Source organism: Mustela erminea, chromosome 18 (assembly GCF_009829155.1).
Source record: "Mustela erminea isolate mMusErm1 chromosome 18, mMusErm1.Pri, whole genome shotgun sequence".
Taxonomy (NCBI): Eukaryota; Metazoa; Chordata; class Mammalia; order Carnivora; family Mustelidae; genus Mustela; species Mustela erminea.
Window position 1 is genome coordinate 18,174,200 of NC_045631.1, and position 24,580 is coordinate 18,198,779.

General features: G+C 41.4%; 1 pseudogene; it reads left to right on the forward strand.

Annotated features, from left to right (window-relative positions):
- The first annotated feature begins 21,222 nt into the window (after positions 1-21,222).
- LOC116578289 lies at positions 21,223-21,896 on the forward strand (annotated as a pseudogene).
- Positions 21,897-24,580: the final 2,684 nt, after the last annotated feature.

The window sequence follows — 24,580 nt, forward strand, 5'->3', positions numbered from 1 at the left end:
GTTTTATGTTTTTGTTGTTTTTTGTTTTTATTTTCATAGAGTTTGCTCTTACGTCCTCAGAGTCTGTATCTTTCCAGGCCAAAGAGAAATGAAAGATGTTGATTGAAATCGCTTTCAATTTACCTTGGTTAGGTAGGCCTGTTCTTTAAATTTTAGTTAGACTTGTTTCTAGGTTGTAGAAATGCTGCTGCCCAATCATGATGCCACCACAGTGATTCGGATCTGTATTTCCAAAAACAAAACAAAACAAAACAACAACGCGCTATTAGCCAGCACCAAATGGACAGACGTTCTAGTCTCATGAGATAGAAAGGGAGGAAAGCAAGTACCAAATACTTTCAGTTACACATATGAGAAAACCTGACTCATTCTAACTTCAATAATAAATGGAATTTATTGGCTCATATAACTGAGAAGTCTGCATTGAGGCATAGCTTTACCCTGTGACTAAATTGGTCACCAAGCACCTGCCTTCTTCAATGTTCACTTTATTCTAAGTTTGTCTCCCTTTGTGGTCCCATGAGGGCTGTCCGAAGCTCCCCTACACCCCATGCTTTCTCATTCATACTCAGCAAGAAAGAGAGGAGGCCCTTGTCCTCTTAATACTGCTGAGTTTCATTTGGATTGGATCAGCTTAGGTCACATGGCCACCCCTAAACCAATCACTACGGGCGAGATGGAGTACGCTGATTGGCTTAACTTAGGCTATGCACTCCATAGCTGGTGCCCCGAACCGAATCTGATCCCAGGCCCTGCATGGATCCCCGAATGGAAATCAGAGTCTATGGCAAAAAGTAAGAGGAGAATGGAAGCTGGGAAGACAACCAACCTATACCAACCTGCATCACCATACTAGCGCTGGAACACTTTACTCTCTCAGTGTTTATGAGGTCTAGCTCTGTGCCCTGCCCTGCGGGGGGTGGGGGGGGAGGGGGAGCACGTAAGTAAGTGTGTATGAGACAGAAAGAAGGAAGAAGGAAGAGGAAGCGCCGTAATGCAGTGAGTTAAGCAACATGGTGGAATGCGTAAGAAATACGTGAATAAGTAACCATGTGAATTGGCAGTGCTGGTAACTAACACCCGTGTGAGCGTTAGAGCGTACACTGTGCTTTCCGTACAGTCCGTCTTGCTCATCCCCACAATTTGAAGAGGAACACTTGTCCTCATTTCTGGCTCTCCAGTATCCAGACCCCATCCCTTCTTTTAGGGAATCTTCCACCTTCATGAGTTCTGGTGGGAGGCGGGACCTTCTCCCATTCTACAGGCTGCCCATGCCAGGTGCTTGCTCTCCGGGGATCTTGGCCCACAGCCTGGGCTAGGCCAAGCAGGTGAACCTGAGACCACTTTGAATTGTGACACAAAGAGGCAGAGACTGTGGGAAATTCATTTTGGCCGTAGTGGAGTGAGCATGGCAGCAACCCATAGTTTCCAGGTGACGGAGCCAACAGGACACCGCACTCTGAGTGCCAGGGCTTGTGGCAGGGTAAGACACAGCAGGTGGTACTTGGTGACAGTAGGAGCAGTTCCCCTAGTTCTGCTGCTTGCTTTGGGGCATTGTGACTCTCCAGGGAGAATCTCGGGTTTTCCAGGCCTCCTAGCAATTTCACAAACAAACCAGTATCCTTTTAATAAATTCATCTTAAACCAGAATAATTTCTGTGGCTGCAACTTTTGAAATATAACCCTTTGGGGTCAGTTGTTTTTGTTGTTGTTGTTTTGGTGGTTTTTGTTTGTGTGTTTGGGTTTTTTTGTTTGTTTGTTTGTTTTTTTGAGAGAGCGACAGAGGGAGAGCACGACTGGTGGGGAGGGCCAGAGGGTGAGGGAGAAGCGGGCTTCCCACTGAGCAGGGAGCCAGATGTGGGACTCGATCCCAGGACCCTGAGATCCTGACCTTAGCCGAAGGGAGATGCTTAACGGACTGAACCACCCAGGCGTCCCTGGGGTCAGTTTTATTGTCCTCATTTTTCAGGTGAGAATACAGGCTCTGAGAGATTAAGTAACTGGTGACCAGAACGATCTTCCAGCCAGTTTCTTCAGTACATGCCTCATTCATAGGTAATGAACAAACTGGGAAAGGCTTCTTTGTCCCCAAATAGTCCTTCCCTTTCCCCACATGTCTAGTGCCTGAAATATACCTAGAGAGGGGTTCCTTGAAGTCTGAAAGGCTTTTCTCTCAATTCATAGGCAACACGTCAGGGATCTTGCAATCTTAGCTCAGACCAGGGGTGGGGCAGCAAAGCTGGGGATTCTTACCTTAGAGAGGACTCAGCTAAACAGTTGCTTGAGAGAGGGGCCCATGAGAGTGGAATATAGGTGCGTGGGACAGGAGAAGGAGAGAAATACTAAGAATAAGGTTGCTGTGTGACTGGAGCCAAAAACAGACTTTGCCCCCACATTTCTATGGAGGATCTTTGGCTTGGCTGGCTGCTTAGTCTGCTGGTGTAAAGAGTGGAGATGTCAGCAAAGGAAGCCCCAGGAAATACGGGATTATTTAATGCTGATGGTTCTCAACTCTGGTCACCCTTTAGAATCACCTAGGGAACTTACACAAAGCACAAGTGTAAGGGGAATGGGAAATCGCTGCTTGACGGAGCTAGGGTTTCCTTTTGGGGTGATGAAAATACTGTGGAACTGGATAAAGCTGACAGTAGCACAACATTGTGAATGTTCTAAATGCCATGAATTGTGCACTTTAGGGGTGCCTGGGTGGCTCTGTTGGTTAAGCGTCTAACTTTGGCTTGTCATGATCTTGGGGTCCTAGGAATGGCCCACATTGGGCTCCCCACTCAGCAGGGAATGTGCTTCCTCCTCTCCCTCTCCCCTTGCTCATGCTCTGTTTCTGTCTCTCTATCCCAAATAAATAAAATCTTTTTTCAAAAAAAGAATTGTACACTTTAAAGGCCTCTGACTCTTGATCTCAGCTGAGGTCTTGGTCTCAGGGTGTGAGTTCAGGCCCTGTATTGGGCTTCACGCCTGCTCTGGAGCCTATCTAAAAAGAAATAAAACAAAATGATTAATTTTATGTTATATGAATTGTGCCTCCATTAAAATTTTAAAAAGATACTAGTGCCCTAAGAGGGGAGAGGGTAATAAAGGGCATGTATGAGGGTGGAGAATCTCAGAGAAAAAAGGAAAATTGGAGGAAGCTCTTAAGAAGTAAGACTTCAGGCATGCCTGGGTGGCTCAGTGTGTTAAGCCTTTGTGTTCGGCTCAGGTCATGACCTTAGGGTCCTGGGATTGAGCTCAGGTCATGCTCTCAGGGTCCTGCAATCGAGCCCTGCATCGGGCTCTCTGCTTAGCAGGCTCCCTGCTTCCCCCTCTCTGCCTGTCTCTTTGCCTACTTGTGATAGCTCTCTGTCACATAAATAAATAAAATCTTTAAAAAAAAAAAGAGAGAGAGAGAGAGAGACTTTAGGAGAGAGAATATGTGCTCTGTAATGGTAAGGTCAATTATAAAGCAAAATGTAGAGTTAACTGTACTTTACTTATCAAGGCTTTTATGGGATTTGGATTCGGATTTCTCTTGGATAATATTCTGTGCTGGGAAAGGGCTAACTATAGCCTAGTTTTATTTGGGTAATACCTTATACTATTTTACAGGTTTTACCCAAGGAGGACCCTTGAATCTAGCCACATATTCAAACAGGACCAGGTGCTCTCTTGCCCAGATGTGGTAAGGAATGCCCAAATCCAAAGACACCCTCCAAAAAAAGAGCAAATAACTGAGACTATGTACTCTTAAAGACCTCAGAGCACAACTCAGACCCCCCTAACCAGAAAAGTAGTCAGTTACCAGGGAGGCTCCGACAGCCAGCAATTCCAGCCTCTAATTTTGATGAAAATACTTGCCGAGACTGAATTGGCACAAACAACGCACATTCACACCCAGCCAGCTGGACTCCATCTCAAGAGTACACGATAAAGCTCCAGAAGGTGAAGAGATTGATGCTATTTATGGGAACAATCTGCAGTCATCTTTCTGTTATAGGTCTGGGTGGAAATGGTGCAAGGGAATATAAGGAGCTATAAGGAGACAGCAGCTACCAAAATGCCGCAAGCCCACACAGGAGCCAAAGCTCCCAGGAGACCCCCAGTGCTGGGGACACAGAACAAGGCAGTGGGTTTGCAAAATGACCCTTGTAAGAAGCAATTACCAGCTCATATACTCACTAGAGAAGGGAACCACTTTTCACAGCACCCAAAGAAAGGAATGAGAAGACAACAAAGCCAGAGAAAGTAAGGTGAACTCATCCAACCAAAGCGAAGACAGAAGGAGTGGAAATTACAGCCAATCTCTAAGGACACCAGAGCGGATGTTTGCAGCAGATTCTCAAATGCTGCTTCCCACCACCACCCCATCCCTCACTCCCATCTTTGCCTCCTTCCTGGCATTCTGTTCTGCAGATATCCCATCCAGCTATTAGTTCATCCAACAGAACTTGACTAAGCACAGTCTCCATGCCAGACCCAGGACAAGGCTCTGGACAGACGGAAGTGAAAAAATACAATTAAGATCAGATTAAGAAAGCCCCCCCAAGGCCTTAAGCACTGAAAAGATCACTGTGTCACCTTCCCAGAAGAAAATTCAAAATAAGATTGTTCAAAATGCCACAAACCCTTACATACATGCTCAAATTAAAATAGCTTCCTTCTAGATAAAAGGATGACAAAAGTCTTGTTACATTAATTAAACATAAGTGTTTCTCTTGCTTTCAGTTTGGTGTTCTTGTTCTGCTGCTGTCTTAAGGGGTGACCAGCTCTGGACATTTATTTATTTATTTATTTATTTATTTATTTATTTATTTATATTAACATATAATGTATTATTTGCCCCAGGGGTACAGGTCTGTGAATCATCAGGCTTACACATTTCACAGCACTCACCGTGCTCACATACCCTCCCCAGTGTCCATAACCCAACTACCCTCACCCTATGCCCCCATCCCCCAGCAATCTTCAGTTTGTTTCTTGAGATTAAAAGTCTCTTATGGTTTGTCTCCCTCCTGATCCCATCTTGTTTCATTTTTCCTTTCCCTATCCCCCATAACGCCCTGCCCTGCTTCTCAAATTCCTCATATCAGAGAGATCATATGATAATTGTCTTTCTCTGATTGACTTATTTTGCTCAGCATAATGGAACCCTTTGGTTCCATCCACATTGTTGTAAATGGCAAGATTTCATTTCTTTTGATGGCTGCATAGTATTCCATTGTATGTGTATATCATATCTTCTTTACCCATTCATCTGTTGATGGGCATTTAGGTTCTTTCCATAGTTTGGCTATTGTGGACATTGCTGCTGTAAACATTGGGGTGCATGTGCCCCTTCGGGTCACTACGTTTGTATCTTTAGTGTAAATACCCAGTAGAGCCATTGCTGGGTCATAGGGTAGCTCTATTTTCAGCTTTTTGAGAAACCTCCATGCTGTTTTCCAGAGTGGCTGCAGCAGCTTGCATTCCCACCAATAGTGAAAGAGTGTTCCCCTTTCTCTGCATCCTTGCTAGTATCTGTCATTTCCTGACTTGTTAATTTTAGCCATTCTGACTGGTTTTAGGTGGTATCTCATTGTGGTTTTGATTTGTATTTCCCTGAAGCCAAGTGATGTGGAGACTTTTTCATGTGTGTCTTTGCCATCTAGATGTCTTCTTTGCAGAAATGTCTGTTCATGTCTTCTGCCCATTTCTTCATTGGATTATTTGATCTTTGGGTGTTGAGAGTGGTAAGTTTCTTTATAGATTTTGGATACTAGCCCTTTATCTGATATGTCACTTGCAAATATCTTCTCCCATTCTGTCAGTTGTCTTTTGGTTTTGTTGACTATTTCTTTTGCTGTGCAAAAGCTTTTTATCTTGATGAAGTCCCAATTGTTCATTTTTGCCCTTGCTTCCGTTGCCTTTGATGGTGTTTCTAGGAAGAAGTTGCTGTGGCTGAGGTCGAAGAGTTTGCTGCCTGTGTTCTCCTCAAGGATATTGTTGGATTCCTACCTCACATTGATGTCTTTCATCCATTGAGTCTATTTTTGTGTGTGGTGTAAGCAAATGGTCCAGTTTCATTCTTTTGCATGTGGCTGTCCAATTTTCCCAACACCATTTGTTGAAGAGACTGTCTTTTTCCCATTGGACATTCTTTCATATTTTGTAAAAAATTTTTTGACCATAGAGTTGAGGGTCCGTTTCTGGGCTCTCTGTTCTGTTCCATTGATCTATGTGTCTGTTTTTGTGCCAGTACCATACTGTCTTGATGATGATAGCTTTGTAATAGAGCTTGAAGTCTGGAATTGGTTTGCCGCCAACTTTGGTTTTCTTTTTCAACATTCTTCTGGCTATTTTTTTTTTTTCTGGTTCCCTATAAATTTTAGGATTATTTGATTCATTTCTTTGAAAAAAATTGATAGTATTTTGATAAGGATTGCGTTAAATGTGTATATTACTTGAGGTAGCATAGACATTTTCACAATATTTGTTCTTCCAATCCATGAGCATGGAACATTTTTCCATTTCTTTGAGTCTTCCTCAGTTGCTTTCATGAGTACTTTATAGTTCTCTGAGTACAGATTCTTTGCCTCTTTGGTTAGGTTTATTCCTAGGTATCTTATGGTTTTGGGTGATATTATAAATGGGACTGACTCCTTAATTTATTTTCCTTCTGTCTTGCTGTTAGTGTATGGAAATACAACCGATTTCTGTGCATTGATTTTATATCCTGACACTTTGCTGAATTTCTGTATGAGTTCTAGCAGTTTTCTCCAGCTTCTTTAGGTATAAGGTTAGATTGTGTACTTGAGACCTTTCTTGTTTCTTGAGAAAGGCTTTTATTGCTATATACTTTCCTCTCAGGACTGCCTTTGCTGTGTCCCAAAGATTTTGAACAGTTGTGTTTTCATTTTTATTTGTTTCCATGATTTTTTTCAATTCTTTAATTTCCTGGTTGACCCATTCATTCTTTAGTAGGATGCTCTTTAGCCTCCATGTATTTGGGTTCTTTCCAACTTTCCTCTTGTGATTGAGTTCTAGTTTCAGAGCATTGTGGTCTGAAAATATGCAGGGAATGATCCCAATCTTTTGGTACCAGTTGAGACCTGATTTGTTACCCAGGATGTGATCTATTCTGGAGGATGTTCCACGTGCACTAGAGAAGGATGTGTATTCTGTTGATTTGGGATGGAATGTTCTGAATATATCTGTGATATCCACCTGGTCCAGTGTGTCATTTAAAGTCTTTTTTAGGCTTGTTGATCTTTTGCTTACATGATCAGTCCATTTCAGTGAGGGGAGTGTTAAAGTCCCCTACTATTAATGTATTATTGTCGATGTGTTTCTTTTTTTTTTTTTTTTTTTTTTTTTTTTTTTTTTTTTAAAGATTTTATTCATTTAAAGTCTTTTTTAGGCTTGTTGATCTTTTGCTTACATGATCAGTCCATTTCAGTGAGGGGAGTGTTAAAGTCCCTACTATTAATGTATTATTGTCGATGTGTTTCTTAGATTTTATTATTAAATTGGTTTATATAACTGGCTGCTCCTATGTTAAGGACAAAGATATTTAAAATTGTTAGATCTTCTTGTTGAACAGACTCTTAAATATGATATAGGGTCCTTCCTCATCTCTTATTATATAGTCTTTGCTTTAAAATCTAATTTATCTGATATAAGGATTGCCATCCCAACTTTCTTTTGATGTTGATTTACATGGAAAATTGTTTTCCACCCCCTCACTTTAAATCTGGTGATGTCTTTGGGTCTAAAATGAGTTTCTTGCAGACAGCATATTGATGGGTCTTGTTTTTTTTATCCATTCTGATACCCTGTGTCTTTTGAGCAGGGTATTTTTTTTTTAAGATTTTATTTATTTATTTGACAGAAAGAGATCACAGGTAGGTAGAGAGGCTGGCAGAGAGAGAGAGAGAGAGAGAGAGAGAGAAGCAGGCTCCCCGCCGAGCAGAGAGCCCGATGTGGGATTCGATCCCAGGACCCTGAGATCATGCCCTGAGCCAAAGGCAGCAGCTTAACCCACTGAGCCACCCAGGTGCCCCGAGCAGGGTATTTTTTTAAAGATTTTATTTATTTATTTGACAGACAGAGATCACAAGTAGGCAGAGAGGCAGGCAGAGAGAGAGAAAGGAAGGGAAGCAGGCTCCCTGCTGAGCAGAGAGCCCGATTTGGGACCCTATCCCTGGACTCTGGGATCATCACTCGAGCCGAAGGCAGAGACTTCAACCCACTGAGCCACCCAGGCACCCCTTGAGCAGGGTATTTAGCCCATTTACATTCAGGGCTATTCAGTAACTATTGAAAGATAAGAATTTAGTGCCATTGTACTGCCTGTAAGGTGCCTGTTACTGTATATTCTCTCTGTTCCTTTCTGGTCTGTTACTTTTAGGCTCTCTTTGCTTAGAGGACCCCTTTCAATATTTCCTGTAGGAATGGTTTGGTGTTTGCAATTCTTTTAGTTTTCGTTTGTCATGGAAGCTTTTTATTTCTCCTTCTATTTCAATGACAGGCTATCTGGATATAGTATTCTTGGCTGCATATTTTCTCATTTAGTGCCCTGAATATATCATGCCAGTCCTTTCTGGCCAGCCAGGTCTCTGTGGATAGGTTTGCTGCCAATCTAGTATTTTACCATTATATATTACAGACATCTTGCCCCAAGCTGCTTTCAGGATTTCTCTTGTCACCAAAACTTGTAAGTTTTATTATTAGATGACTGGGTATTGACCTGTTTTTATTGATTTGAGGGGCGTTCTCTGGCTTTTGATTCTTGTTCCTGTATTTTGATGCTTGTTCCCTTCACCAACTTAGGGAACTTCTCTGTTATAATTTGCTCCAATATTGCCTGCGTCCTCTCTCTTGTTCTACTTCTGGGATTCCATTTATTCTAATACTGTTTCGTCTATGGTATCACTTATCTCTTAAATTCTCCCCTTGTGTTCAGTAGTTGTTTGTCTCTCTATTTCTCAGTTTCTTTATTCTCCAATCATTGGTCTTCTATATCACTAACTCTGTCTTCTGGCTCATTTATCCTAGCCTGGGAGCTGGACCCTCCCCCCGCGGTCTCTTTCCCATATATCACCTCAGATTCCCTTCTCCGCAAGTCCTATCTTCCAGGGAGGAGTTGTTGCCTTTTCTGTTCCTTGAATTACTTCTCTTCATGTCTTTGATCTCCCTGTTGAGTTTGGTAGGTGTTCAGAATGGTTTGATAACTATCTCCTGAACTCCTGGGACTTGCTGATATTTAGGTCTCCTACTCCTCTGCCATATTGCTCCTTCCCCCATCTCTGGACATTTTCCCTGACCTTTAAAAGCTCATAGGAAGATGGCTCTTACTTTTCTAGCCATCATGACTGCTCTTCTCTTTCCCAATTTCTGGTAGTCATCATGATTGTTAATGAGTGAAAGGAAGAAGGGGTGGGAACAAGGGAAGAATTGGTATTCTAGAAAAAGAACCAGCGTGCTTATTGACAAAATCCCACAAAAGTCCACAAAATCATTGGTCTCTTTCATCAGGATACTGAATGAGCTTTTGGTAGTGGTGCTTCAAACTGTGGAGAAGGTTTTTGAGAACATCAAGATATTAGGGAGGAAGAATGGCTTCCATCTTCTCAATCATTTTGTACCTTGAGTATATTTAGAAATATAGAAACTGGGAGGTTATACAAACCCCAATCATAAAGATATGGCTTCAGCAAATGTGGCCTTCTTTACCATGGCCTTGAGCACTAGAATTACACGTCACTTCTCGAAACTGAACTCGGGTACCAGTGGAACCCAGAGACAAAAGCTTGGGTATAATGTTAAACTAGGCAGGACTTGGTGTATAACAGGTCCAGCAAAAAGCAGTATAGGCATGGGTCAAGGCCAGGAAGGAAAAGTGAGTTCCTGAGATGGCTTCTGAGAGCCAAAATAATTAGATTGAGAGCCTGGGGATTGCAGAAAAAGAAAGTTTCCAAAGTTAAAAGCTGGACAATGGGAGAGAAAATAAAAGCAGTAATTTGCTGACTAGAGTTGTGTTCTGAAGGCAAGATGAAGTAGCCAAAGGGGAATATAGGAAATGAGAATGTTGACATGTTAGCAAGGTGGGGTAGGTTGTTTTTTAGGGGGCCTAGATAGCATTTGGCTACTGGGTCCAAAAGGATGTCGTTCAAGTGGCAGTCCCCTCCCAGTGCTTAAGTCATGGCTAGATAGATCTACTCATAGCCAAAAGATGTACGATGAGTTAAGTGCAATTAGAAGTGTCTGGGCTATGACTTGTGGTTGTCAGTCAAGTGAAGAACATGGGCTCCAGGACTTCGGGATCTCATGGCAATAGAAACATCCTTAAAAATCAAGATGAATATATAGATGTGTATTGTTTTACCTGCCTCAAGAGTACTCAACCTCTTTGGAAACTGCTCTTCCACATTCCAAAACATAGTTATGGTGAGATAGTCCAATCATACTTTCTCCATTCTCCAGCTGCAGGACTGGCACACAACCCAAGCTGGTCTCTGCCATAAATACAGTGATTGGTTCAGGGATCGTGTGTACCCCAAACTAGAATGATCAGTTTCTAACCAGAACTAATGGGAAGATGATTTCTTCTCTGTTCAATCAGAAGACTATATGGACGAAAGCCTAGACTTGCCTGAAGACAAAGTTCCAATTTAGCGGTGACAAGTGAATTTTGAGAATGAAGCCAACATGTGAATAGAGGCAGAGAGAACAGGTTATACAGAAGTGATCTGGGGGTAATTTCAATCATTCTTGAGAGCAGCTCCTTCCAACTCTGTGGTCCATGGTTAGCTTGAGGAGGAAACAGAGACTATTTTCCATTTAAACTAGTTTAAGCTATGTTTTTTAACTTTTATTTGAAAAGTTCTATCCTAGCAAAGCTAATCTGAAATATTCCTTGAAATTGATTGCCTTGGGGAATTGATATAAAGTTGTACAAGCACCATTACACACCAACTACACTGGTTTAAAAAATTTTTTTAAAGATTTTATTTATTATTTATTTGACAGAGAGAGAGACAGCGAGAGAGGGAATACAAGCAGGGGGAGTGGGTGATGGAGAAGCAGACTTTCCACTGAGCATGGAGCCTAATGTGGGGCTCAATCCCAGGACCCTGAGATCATGACCTGAGCTGAAGGCAGATGCTTAACTGACTGAGGCACCCAGGTGCCCCATTGGTTAAATTTCTTTTAAAACTGGCAATACCAAAGGCAAAATTGTGAAAAAACGGAGACTTTCATACATTGCCGGAGAGTACAAGGTAAAATGGTAAAAATAAAAATAAAACACTTTGGAAAGCTGTTAAGCATTTTCTAATAAAGTTACCCATACACCTCTCTGATGAGAGCAAATCCACTTCTAGGCATTTATCCAAGAGAAATGGAAAATAGATATCCACAAAAAAAAGATACACAAGATTATTCATAACAGCTTTATGATAGCCCCAAATTGGAAACAACCCAAATGAGAATGAATAAACAAATTGTGTATATTCATACAATGGCATAAACACTTAGCAATCGAGGGGAGTGAATTTCAATGTCGCTGAAGCTCAAAAAACATTATACTGAGCAAAAGAAGCCAGACGCAAAGGAGTCCATACTGTATAATTTCAGTTATTTTAAGTTCTGTAAAGGCAAGATGAATCTATGGTGATAAAAGTCAGAACAGTTGTTGGGGAGGGGAGATTTAAAGGAGGCACAAGGAAACTTTTTGAAATAATAGAAGTATTCTGTATTTTGATTCAGGTGACAGTTACATTAATCAATATCTTTTTCAAAGTTCATCAAACAGTTCACTTTAAATCTCTGCATTTTGTTATATGTAAATTATATCTTGATTTTGTCTAAAAGAATGTTTGTATACCCTTGTTCATAGCAGAATTATTCACAGTAGCCAAAGGGTGAAAGCCTTCAAATATCCACTGACAAAAGAATGGATAAATAAAATATGGTATATACATAAAACGGAAGATTATCTATCCTTAAAAGGGAAGAAAATTCTGACATACACTACCTTGAACCTTGAGGACATCATGCTGCGTGGAATAAGCCAATCACAAAAGGACAAACATTATATGATTCTACTTAGATAAGGTACCTAGAGTCAAATTCATAGAGACAGGAAGCAGAATGATGGTTACCGAGGGTGAGGGGAGGAGGGAATGGGGAGTTGCTCTTTAACGGGGACAGAATCTCAGTCTGCAAAATAAAAAAGAGTTCTGAAGAGGTACGGTAGTGAAGGCTGCCCAGAGGGTGAATGTATTTAATGTCACTGAACTGTATCCTTAAAATTTGTGAATATGATAAAATTTAAGTTATAAGTATTTTACCACAATTAAAAAAAAAAAAGAAAAAAGAGTACCAAGAAAAGACCACCCACTGATTGACATGAAATTGTCTGTCTTTGGTTCTGCCAAGTAAGCACCCTGAAGAACAGTAACCGGCCATCTACTATCGGTTAGAAGATGATAACTTCATCTTCTTCACAAAAGGAGGTATATTTTTGAAGTTAAAAATGTAAGAAGGAGGGGCACCTGGGTGGTTCAGTTGGTTAAGCAGCTGCCTGCGGCTCAGGTTATGATCCCAGATCCCTGGGATCCAGTCCTGCATTGGGCTTCCTGCTCAGCGGAGAGTCTGCTTCTCCCTCTCCCTCTGCCTGCTGCTCTGCCGGCTTGTGCTCTCTCTCTCTCTCTATCAAATTAAAAAAAAAAAAAAAAGAAGAAGAAGAAGGACACAGCCTCAGGATAAAAAAACAGTTCTTTCCCCAAAATGACATTGGTATGTTCTCCTGTATTATTCTTACACTTTTTATTTCATACTGGCAAATAAACAAAAACAAAAACAAAACTTCCCAGATTAGCACCCACTGGGAGACTAGAGACTAGTCTTTGTAGGTACTACAAAGTAGGGATTGACAATACCACCAGCCATGGAAATCCTGAGCCCCCCAAACCATTATTCTGATTCAATGTGACATTTCTAGTGTCCTGAAAGCAGGCTTTCTTTCATATGGAAGAATTTAATGCAACAATGTCCCGGAGACAGCTACTGAAAGACTGAAGACCAGAGAGACCTCTTGACCAGAGGATGATGATGAAGAAAGCTGGGGAAACAGGGCTCTCCTCCCAGTGTCACCATCAGATACTGCACTGGTGCTTCTCTTGCATCTACCTTCTCATTTGCGTGTTTTTAATGGGGGCATTGCTTAGCCTGCAAAAACTCTGGAGGCTGTGGTTTCCCAGAAGCCAGGAAGTGAAGCCACTGAAAGCTGATGTAGCAAGGGAGGCTGAACTTGTCTGGGTGGTGGTAAACTGAGAAAAAATATATAACAAGTGTGAAACCACAAGGAATGACATAGTTGGTTTTCAAGGTTCAGCCTTTGCAGCAGAGTCCCCGAAAACCCTGGGAGTCTGAACACTGACTAAGTTTCATGTACCTGCCATGGGAAGAAGTGAATGGGCACAGCAAAAGTGAGGTGGTCCAGGAAGTGTCAGTGTCTACAGTCTACCCACTTCATATTCTTTGAGTAGCATTAAAATGTTTTTTTTATTAGCATACCAAAATTCCTTAATGATAGAGCCAAAAGTATTAGAAAAGCGAGACATAGTTGAAAGGAATCCATATCATGTGATTGATTAATATGATACTCCCAGCCTTTGTATACATACATATCAAATAAGACTTTAAAACCATTTTCTGTGTTGTTTCCTCCCACGTAGGTAGCTGCAATGTCAGAGAAAAAGTCTGTGTGTGCCCTTTTAAAAAAATAGTCAGACACTGTCAGAAAAATCACAATTAAGGACAAGACAATTTTTTTTATGCCCTCCAACAGAGATTCTCTTTCACCAGGCTCAAGCTCTCATCGTGCTCTCAGGTGCCAGTCTGTGCTGCCATGGAGAGGTCCTCCTCACCCTGCTTGGGCTCTGACACCCTTGCCAGGTCACCTCCATGCATGGACACTTTTTTAAAAAATTTTATTTATTTATTTGTCAGAGAAAGAGAGAGAGGAGTGAGAGAAAGCACAGGCAGACAGAGTGGCAGGCAGAGGCAGAGGGAGAAGCAGGGTCTCTGCCGAGCAAGGAGCCCGATGTGGGACTCGATCCCAGGAATGCTGGGATCATGACCTGAGCCAAAGGCAGTCGCTTAACCAACTGAGCCACCCAGGTGGTCCCCATGCATGGACACTTTTGCCATCTGGCTCAGACTCTGACACTCTGCTCTCAGCCACCACCACTGCCACCTCCCACCAACCACCTTGCACATTCTCACCTTGCACAGGCTCCAATGTCTCGCACTCAAGAAGCCTTTCAATGACAGTACCTTGCATAAACTCTGACACCCACCCAGTGTGGGGCTGCTTCTCGGCGTGGATGCCCTCCTTGTCCACTCAGGCTCTGACACCCTGTGTTGGGTCACACCACCACATGGATGTCCTCCTCACTTTGCATGCTGGCTCTTCTTCTTTGTTCAAACACGGAGGACTTGTTTGGGAAGGACCTGGAATTGCTTTGCTTTATTTCTAGATTTACATAGATTCAACTTCATAACTAGTCCTGTTATATCATATTTCCCCCATTCCCTTAATTTTTTATTCTGAAATATCCAAATTGGCTGGATTTCATCATTATGTAGCTTTAAAATTTTTTTTTTTAATTTTTAGAAGACTTTTATTAATTTACTTATTTTTCAGAGAGAGAGAGAGCACAAGCAGAGGGAGGGGCAGAGGGAGAAGCAGGCTCCCTGCTGAGCAAGGAGCTCAATGTAGGACTTGATTCCAGGATCCTGGGATCATGACCTGAGCTGAAGGCAGAGACTTAATCAGCTGAGCCTTCAGCGTCCCTCTAAAAAGTATTTCTATATTGCCTTACTTGAGCAAAGTCTAACCATGTGTCAGACTATTTGTTGGTTGCCTTCACACACAGGTAGAAATTGGGCTGGGTATAAAATTCTTGGGTCACACTCATTTCTCCTTAAAACTCTGTAAACATTGCTCTATCATTTTCTGGCATGGACCGTTGTGGTAAATAAGTTTGAATCTGGCTTTACCTTTTCCCATTACAAGTGACTTGTGTTTTTGCCTAGAGATATGTAGGATTATTCACTTGTTCATCAAGTTTGGTCATTTCATGTCATGTTTTTAGACCTCTTGTATTAATTTTTCCTACAGCACAGTGTGTGATTTAAATTTGTAGATTCTGTTCTTCATTTCAGGAAACTCCTTTTCTATTTGAATATTCTTATTCTTGATTTGCTCAGCTCTCTACTTCAGGGACACCAAGTATATACGTGGTGGATTTCATTTTTTTTAAGATTTTATTTATTTATTTGACAGAGAGAGATCACAAGTAGGCATAGAGGAAGGCAGAGAGAGAGGAGGAAGCAGGCTCCCTGCTGAGCAGAGAGCCTGATGTGGGACTTGATCCCAGGACCATGGGATCATGACCTGAGCTGAAGGCAGAGGCTTTAACCCACTGAGCCACCCAGGCACCCCTACATGGTGGATTTCTGTTGTCTTTTCTCAAAATGTATCATTTCTTTTTTTTTATTTTTAAGATTTTATTTATTTGACTGAGAGAGAGATCACAAGTAGGCAGAGAGGCAGGCAGAGAGAGAGGGGGGAAGCCAGCTCCTCACCAAGCAGAGAGCCCAACATGGGGCTCTATCCCAGGAACCTGAGACCATGACCTGAGCTGATGGCATAGGCTCCAGCCCACTGAGTCACCCAAGCACCCCAAAGTGTATCATTTCTATGACTGCAAAATACTATAGAGATGTAAAATGTCTAAGTTTGAGGTGCTGTACCGAAAGTACCATAGACTGGGTGGCTTACAAACAGAATAATTTCTTAGTTCCGGAGGCTATGAAGTCCAAAATCAAGGTGCTGACAGATTCAGTGTCTAGTGAAAGTCCACTTCCTGATTGATAAATGTCTTCTCACTGTGTCTTCATGTGACAGAAGGGGCAAGAGAATTCTTTGGGGTCTCTTTTATAAAGGCACTAATCCCATAAGGGCTCTGTCCTCATGACCTTATCACCTCCCAAAGGCCCCACTTCCTAATGCCATCACATTGGGGGTTAGGATTTCAACATAGGAATTTGGGGGAGACAAAAAAAAGAATTTGGGGGAGACAAAATATGCAGTCTATAACATATGGATAATCATCATTGTTATAGGTATGATCCAAATACAGGAATTTTAAAGTTCTTTCTCAGTTCAGGTCTCAGATACTAAGAACTTTGTGGATAGTCTTTAGTGTGTGTATGAATGAGTGTGTGTGTGTGTGTGTGTTTGTGCATGTGAATGTGAGTATATAGCTTTTATATGAAATTATTAGAAAACCTTAAACGTGTGCTACATGGGTGCCACTGTTTATAGAAATATCGAAAGGGAGAAAACAACACTTATTTAGGAACAGATTTAACAGGCTTTATAAGTATGTGAATATGTAGTCTCTGATGTAGTAGGCTGAAATAAAAGATAACACAGCAGCCAATTTGTTTTCCAAGAACTACAGAGACTAGCCAATAATTAGAACCAATTTTTATTTAGTGCTTAAATAATGCTTGAAAATGATACAAGGCCGGGATGTCTGGGTGGCTCAGTTGGTTAAGCGACTGCCTTCAGCTCAGGTCATGATCCCAGGGTTCTGAGATCGAGTCCAGCATCGGGCTCCCTGCCCAGTGGGGAACCTGCTTCTTCCTCTGCTTGCTGCTCCTTCTATTTATGCATACTCTCTCCCTGACAAGTAAATAAAGTCTTAAGAAAAATTAAAAAACAAAACAAAACGGTAAAGGCAAGGATATAAGTACTTTACACAGCTCATTCAAATCGCACAGTAATGATATAAAATAATTATTATTAGGTTATGATTTAATAATAGCGGGACTAGGTCTTAGGAGGATTAAATAAGTCCCCACAGTTGCCTAACTAGTGAGTGGTAGAGTGGGTTTGGAATCTGAGTTTCCCAGAGCAGTGCCTCCACTTTAAGCCTCTGGATTTCCTCTCTCACCCATCTTCTGCTACAGTGGGAAGTCCTGAAGGAGAAAAAGAGATGTGTGTGCCTCTAAAGTGTACTCATATTTTAAGAAGTCAAATACGTTGGCTCCCATGAATGCATATTATCTTCACAGCAATATGTTAGAGCTGTAAAACATATGGACTGGAAAAAGCCATTTTTAGCCACTGTCACCCACTCTTTTTATCTCAACTGCTCCTTTGATCTTCTCTTGTAAGGTCCCAAAAGGCACTCAAGTTTGACATGTTTAAAATGAAATTCAGGGGTGCCTGGGTGGCTCAGTGGGTTAAGCCGCTGCCTTCGGCTCGGGTCATGATCACAGGGTCCTGGGATGGAGCCCCGCATCGGGCTCTCTGCTCAGCCGGGAGCCTGCTTCCTTCTCTCTCTCTCTGCCTGCCTCTCTGCCTGCTTGTGATCTCTCTCTGTCAAATAAATAACATCTTTTAAAAAAAATGAAATTCATTGTTTTCTGTCCCATCAACTTTTTCTTCCTCCGGTCAGTCACTGATACCTCCCTCCTCTTGCTTTCTATTTTTTTAAATGGCAGATTTAAAAAAAAAAAGAATTTTGTGTATCTATTTGAGAGAGAAAGCAAGAGTGGAAGGAGGGGCAGAGGAAGAACCAGACCACCCCACTAAGCAGGGAGCCCAAGTGAGGGGGTTCAGTCCCAGGGCAGGGCTCGATCCAGAACCCCAAGATCATGACCCGAACCAAAGGCAGACGCGTAACTGAATGAACCACCCAGGTGCCTTTCTCCATGCTTTCAAAATGCCATTCATTAGTCACCAAAGCTTTTTGCTCTGTCTTCTCTTCACTTCATTTTCTTGAATCTGTTCCTTTCCATTCAAAATGTCACCACCCTAATTCATTCTCTTATTACCACTGATCTGGAATGTTGTGAAGCCGAGGTACCTGACTGTCTCCTGTTTTAACAGCTTTTTGCCCCTCTCTTCCTTATCTCTTACATAGGCTCAGACTTCTCTTTGTAAGCAGTGGTTCTCATATTCTTTTGAGAACCTCTCAATAAAAATGATTGAGCAATGAATCTCTAGCATATTTATTTATTTCTAAGTATTGTACGCATGTGACTAAACATAGACGAACATTGTAAAATGTGCAGAATACAAATTGAAAGGAAATAGAGAGGAAATGAATATGTTTATTTAAATTTCTATCTGATTTCTCAGAGATGCAAAACATTTTTGCTCTCTCTATACCTGAATAAATTTCACTGTTTTTTGTTTTAATGTAGGCTTAATAATTTGTGACTCAGAGATGCACAAAACATATTTCTAACTTTGGTTTATTTTGAAAAAAAGGTTTTATTCATCACCATAGCTGAAAAAAGATACTCACAAAGTAATGTAGTATTAAAATACACCAAAAATGCATTACTAAATCTGAATATTCATTTTCATCCACCAGTTATGCAAAGTTTTATCAAAATTCAGCCAATAAATTTACTGATGTCAAAGAGTTATTCTTGCAAACCAGTTAAAGTTATTGTAAACCGATGTCTCGAGTATGAATAGTTTAGAGGACTTTGTTTCCAAATTTTTTAAGCATGAAAATTCAAATGTTTCCTAGGTGATGATACAATTATACCAATTTCAGGAATAACAATGGAAACATTTCCAGGCATCCATTTTCAAAATGATCTCTCAGTAAAAAGGGTTTCTTTGCAAAAGTAGTTACTTTCACATTGCACCACCCTTTCTTTAAAGATATTGTCTAAATGCATTCATTATTTTAATATCTGTTAGGTAGCATAGTAGTGAAAGTCTCTTGTCATAAGAGAAAAGGTCAGGAATTTTATTTTATTTTATTTCATTTATTTTATTTTAAGATTGCATTTATTATTTGATGCAGAAAGACACAGCGAGACAGGGAACACAAGCAGGGGGAGTGGGAAAGGAAGAAGCAGGCTTCCTTTTGAGCAGAGAGCCTGGCGCAGGATGGGATCCCAGGACCCTGAAATCGAGACCTGAGCCAAAGGCAGACACCCAACAACTGAGCTACCCAGGCACCCCCGGAATTTTAGAATATTAGTCTTTTTGTAAGAGAACAAAATGTGTAATTCATCGTTTTTTTTAGAAAGAGTGTGGGTATTATGGAGGGTACGGATTGCATGGAGCACTGGGTGTGGTGAAAAAATAATAACTACTGTATTTCTGAAAATAAATAAATTAATTTATTAAAAAAAAAGAAAGAAGGAGAGAGTGCACACATATGTGAGGGTTGGGGTCGGGGCAGAGGGAGAGACAGAGAGAGAATCTTTTTTATTTTTTTATGATTTTTTTTTATTTATTTGACAGACAGAGATCACAAGTAGGCAAAGAGGCAGGCAGAGAAAGAGGAAGGGAAGCAGACTCCCTGCTGAGCAGAGAGCCTGATGCGGGGCTCCATCCCAGGACCCTGGGATCATGACCTGGGCCAAAGGCAGAGGCTTTAACCCACTGAGCCACCCAGGTGCCCCTAGAGAGAGAGTCTTAATCAGAGTCCACAGCCAATATGGAGCTGGATATGGGGCTTGATCTCACAACCACAAGATTACAGCCTATGTGCCCTTATGTGGCACAGTCTGACCTTAGCATCTTAGTTGCCAGGTGTCCTCTTTCCTCAGTGCTTAGGTTTGAGTCTCAGACTTAAAAAAATACATAAAATAAAATAAAATAAAAGCAAGTACTACAGAGCTTGGTCCTGGCCTATCACTGTTCTAATATATTTAGAGAAGAGGAAACAGAGAGATTACATAAATTCTCCGAAGTTAATACCTAATAAGAGATGAAGATGGGTGAGTTTGAGTCTACACAGTCTAACTCCAGAGCCTGTGCTTACAACACCTGATTGTTCTACCCTGTGTCCTGCCAGTGTACCATGGCTAATTGTGAAAGCAGTGGAGAGGCATTTCTAAGCCTGACAGCTTTCAGCCAATAGCATGGTCAGGGCAAGTCCAATACCAAGTTCAACAGGAGGCATCTCTACTTCACAGTAGGTCAGACATTCAAGTTCAGGAACTCTAGCATTGATTAGGAGCTGGAATAGGAAAGCTTAGGAGTCAGAGATGGTTCGAAAGCTACAGTGAAAAACAGACTTTTGCTGACTCCAAGAAAAAGGACCTGGTAGCCAAGAAATAGACTGACCCAAGACTATAAACAGCCACCAGTTATTAACATTTCTGTGTCCAAACACTGTCTTATTCACTTTATGTCCATTGTTCCTCTAACTCCCACAATGACCCTGTAAAAAAGGCATTATTATATCTTCATTTTCTAGACAAAGAAAATGAGGCTTGGAGCTCCTGGGTGGCTCAGTCTGTTAAGCCTCTGCGTTCAGGTCAGGTCATGATCTCAGGATCCTGGGATCCAGTCCTGTACCGGGCTTTCTGCTCAGTGAGGAGTCTGCTCCTCCCTCTATCCTCTCTCTCTCTCACAAATGAATAAAATATTTTTTAAAAACCTCACAAAATATCTATTTAAGAAAAAAGAGAGAAGTGAGGCTCAGAAAACTCAAGTAATATTCCTAAATGCAATTTCAACACGACCTCCTTCCAACCAGATTGCAGCACCCTTGACCTGTCCCAGTCTTATTCCAAAGGCAGACTGGGAAGCATCAACAGATCTGAAAGGTAAGTGTAGACATGATCTTGTACCGTCATTTCTCCAGCTTTGGATCGCGAGCAAGTGACACAGAGAGCAGGAACTGGTTGTGGTGCCTAGTGGCCGCCTTGGTGGCGGAAAGATCCATTTGCTGGGGCTACGGTTTAGCAGTGGGGCAGTGTCCTGGGCCTCCGGGGAGCGCACACCAACCTGTGGCATTCAGTGGTTTAGCAGGTATAATCACGGGATCTTCCTGGACTGATTTATAGTAATATTTAGCCTCTGGACCTGGTTACTGCTGGAACACCCCTTGTTCTATTTTCCGAGCCTATTTCTCCATCACCCAGTAACATCGTTTTAGTAAATTTTCTTTCGTGCTTAAACCACCTAGAGTTAGTTTCTGCTGCTTGCAACTAAGAACATTGACCCAAGAGTGATTAAATTTGCATTTTCATTGTCACTATCCCCGTGAACCACATTTCCCAAAAATTTTAAAAAGAACTAGCAGCTCAGGCCTCCTCACCACCTTCTCTTGTCACTCACTAACGCCAGGGCCACCTCTAGTTTGCCAAGCCCAGCCAAAGGAGAAGGGGGGTAAGTAAGAAGGTCTTTGTACCATGGCTGTTCCAAAGTCTACTGCCTGCCAGTGGACCTGTGGTAAAGCACCAAGGAAGCAACCTGCTACAAAAGCCACGTGCAAGAGTGTGCCCTCTACTGGAGGGGTGAAGAAACCTCATCACTACAGGCCTGGTACTGTGGCACTCTGTGGAATTAGACATTATTAGAAGTTCATTGAATTTTTTTATTTCTAAATATTTTTTTCTAAAAGATTTTTAAATTTTTTTCTATTTTTTTTCTTATTTTTTTTTAATTTCTAAAGATTTTATTTATTTGTCAGAGAGAGAAAGAAAGAGAACAAAAGCAGGCAGAGTCAGAGAGAAGCAGCCGCCCACTGAGCAAGAAGCCCTATGTGGGACTCATTCTGAGGACCCAGGGATCATGACCCAAGCCGAAGGCAACCACTTAACTGACTGAGCCACCCAGGTGTCCTGCCATTGAATTTCTGATCCACAAACTTCCTTTCCAGAGTCTGGTGTGAGAAATTGCTCAAGACTTCAAAACAGACCTGCACTTCCGGAGTGTAGCTATTCATGCTTTGCAGGAGGCAAGCGAGGCCTATCTGATGGGCCTCTTTGAAGACACCAACCTGTGTACCCCTCATGCCAAACATATAACAAGTATGCCAAAAGACATCCAACTAGCACCTGGCATATGTGGAGAACATGCTTAAGAATCCACTGTGATGTGGGGCAACCAGGTGGCTCAGTCAGTTAAGCATCTGACTCTTGATTTCAGCTCAGATCACGATTTCAGGGTTATGGGATCAAGCCCCACGTAAGGCTCTGCACTCAGCACAGAGCCTGCTTGTCCCTCTCCCTCTGCTCCTCTCCCCCTTGCTCGTGCTCCCTTTCTGTCTCTCAAACAAAAGATTTGAGCAGACATTTTTCCAAACACGATGTACACACGGCCAATAAGCACATGACAAGATGTTCAACATTGTTATTCACAAGGGAAACACATAGGAAAACCACAGTGAGATTGCGAAAGGGAATGGAGTTTCTTTTGAAGATGATGAAAGTGCTCTAAAATGATTGTGGTGATGGTTACGCAACTGTGAATATATGAAAAACCACTGGATTGTACACTTTATTTTTTTTTAAGATTTTATTTATTTATTTGACAGACAGAGATTACAAGTAGGCAGAGGGGCAGTCAGAGAGAGGAGGAAGCAGGCTTCTTGCTGAGCAGAGAGCCCGATGTGGGACTCGATCCCAGGACCCTGGGTTCATGACCTGAGCCGAAGGCAGAGGCTTTAACCCACTGAGCCACCCAGGCGCCCCTGGATTGTACACTTTAAAAAGAAATCTTATTTTTAAATAATCTCTGCATCCAATGTTGCCTTTCAACCTACCACCCCGAGATCAAGAGTCATGTGCTCCACCCACAGAGCCAGCCCTCAGTCATACACTTGAAATGGGGGAGTTGTATGGAGGTGAATTATATCTCAGTAAATCTGTTAACCAAAAAATTCACAATGAGATGCCACTTTAAGCATACTAGGATGGCTAAAATGGAAAAGACAGACAATAACAAATGATGATAAATACGCAGAAAAAATGCAACCCTCACACATTGCTGCGGGGAATTATAAAATGGTGCAGCCAGTTTGGAAGTTTCTCAAAATGTTAGACGTAGAGTCACCATAAGAACCAGCAACTCCTCTCATAGGTATATACACAAGAGAAATAAAAACACTTGTCCACACAAAAACCTGTACATGAATGTCCAAGGTGGTATTATTCATGAGAGCCAAAAAGTGGAAACAATCTAATTGCCCATGTACTGATGAAGAAATAAGTAAAAATGTATCATATCTATATAATGGAAAAATATTTGGCCATAAAAAGGAATGAAGTAATGACAGATGCTCAGGTGGATGAATCTTGGAAACGTCATGCTAAGTGAAAGAAGTTAGACATAAAAGACCACATGCTGTGTGATTACATTTATTGGAAATGTCCAGAATAAGTAAATCTGTGGAGACAGAAAGCAGGTTAGTGGTTTTCAGGGGCTGGAGGGAAGGGGGGAATGGGAGTGACTACTAATAAGGGGAGGGTTTCTTTTTTGGGTGGTGATGAAATTATTCTAAAATTTGATAACAGTGATGGTTGCACAACTGTATGAATGTTCTGAAAACCACTGAGTTGCACACATTCAAAGGGCAAACTTTATGTGAATTATATCTCAATCAACCTGTTATTAAAGTTTTTTTTTAAGATTTTTATTTATTTATTGACAGACAGAGATCACAAGCAGGCAGAGAGAGAGGAGGAAACAGGCTCGCCGCCGAGCAGAGAGCGGGATGTGGGGCTCGATCCCAGGATCCCGGGATCATGACCTGAGCCAAAGGCAGAGGCTTTAACCCACTGACCCACCCAAATGACCCTGTTATTAAAGTTTTTAAAAAGAAATCATAAATACGGGTGCCTGGGTGATGTAGTCGGTTAAGTGTCTGACTCCTGATTTCAACTCAGGTCACGATCTCAGGGTTGCAAGTTTGAGCCCCTCATCAGGTTCCATGTGGGGTGTGGAGACTGCTTAAGAGTCTCTCTCTCTCTCCTTTCCTCTATAAAAATAAAAATAAAATAAATAATATAAAAACCACGAATATAGTAAGGTGAATACCACAAATCAAAGTAGCATGATAGAATTAAGTCATAAGTAGGACTCTAGTGAGAATATGTGACTATGTTGTAGGCTACACATCTGAAAATGTAATTATTTTGCACAAGTAGGCAAAAAATTATAGTGCAAATAGCAAAAGGGATAGTGAGTATCTGAAAATTGGACATTACTGGACTAGCAATTTATTCATCTCTATTCCTCAATGTATTATTTATTATGAATTTGTTCAGATATAAACATAAAGCCACCCATGACTTTTTATTGTCTTTTTCAAACAAAACATGGTGACCTCTCAATAAAATAATAACATTTTTTCTAGAGTAAGAACAAAATATTATTTTCCAAATTGATGAATTTGGTTTTTAAAGGGAGCCAGAAAATATAACTATAGAACATTATTGAAATCTATACTTCTGCAGCAAAACAAGGCTATAAATTATTATAAATTATTACCAGAAAGGTCTAAATCCAATTACAGAGCTAATGACACATTTTATGCTTGAGTAGAAGGCAAACAAAAGTTGTTTATCTAGTGATGCTCTAGGCTGATGCAAAAACTCAACAGCCTACAATGTAAAAATCAAATAGGGTCGTGTGCGCATCCTAAAAGATATTTCCCTTCATATACGAAGGAAAAGGCTGATGTTCTATGTACAAAACAGCCCTTGCTATATGTGTGCAACATACAGGAGGGGATAATGCTCCGTGACATTTTATTCTATTCATCGC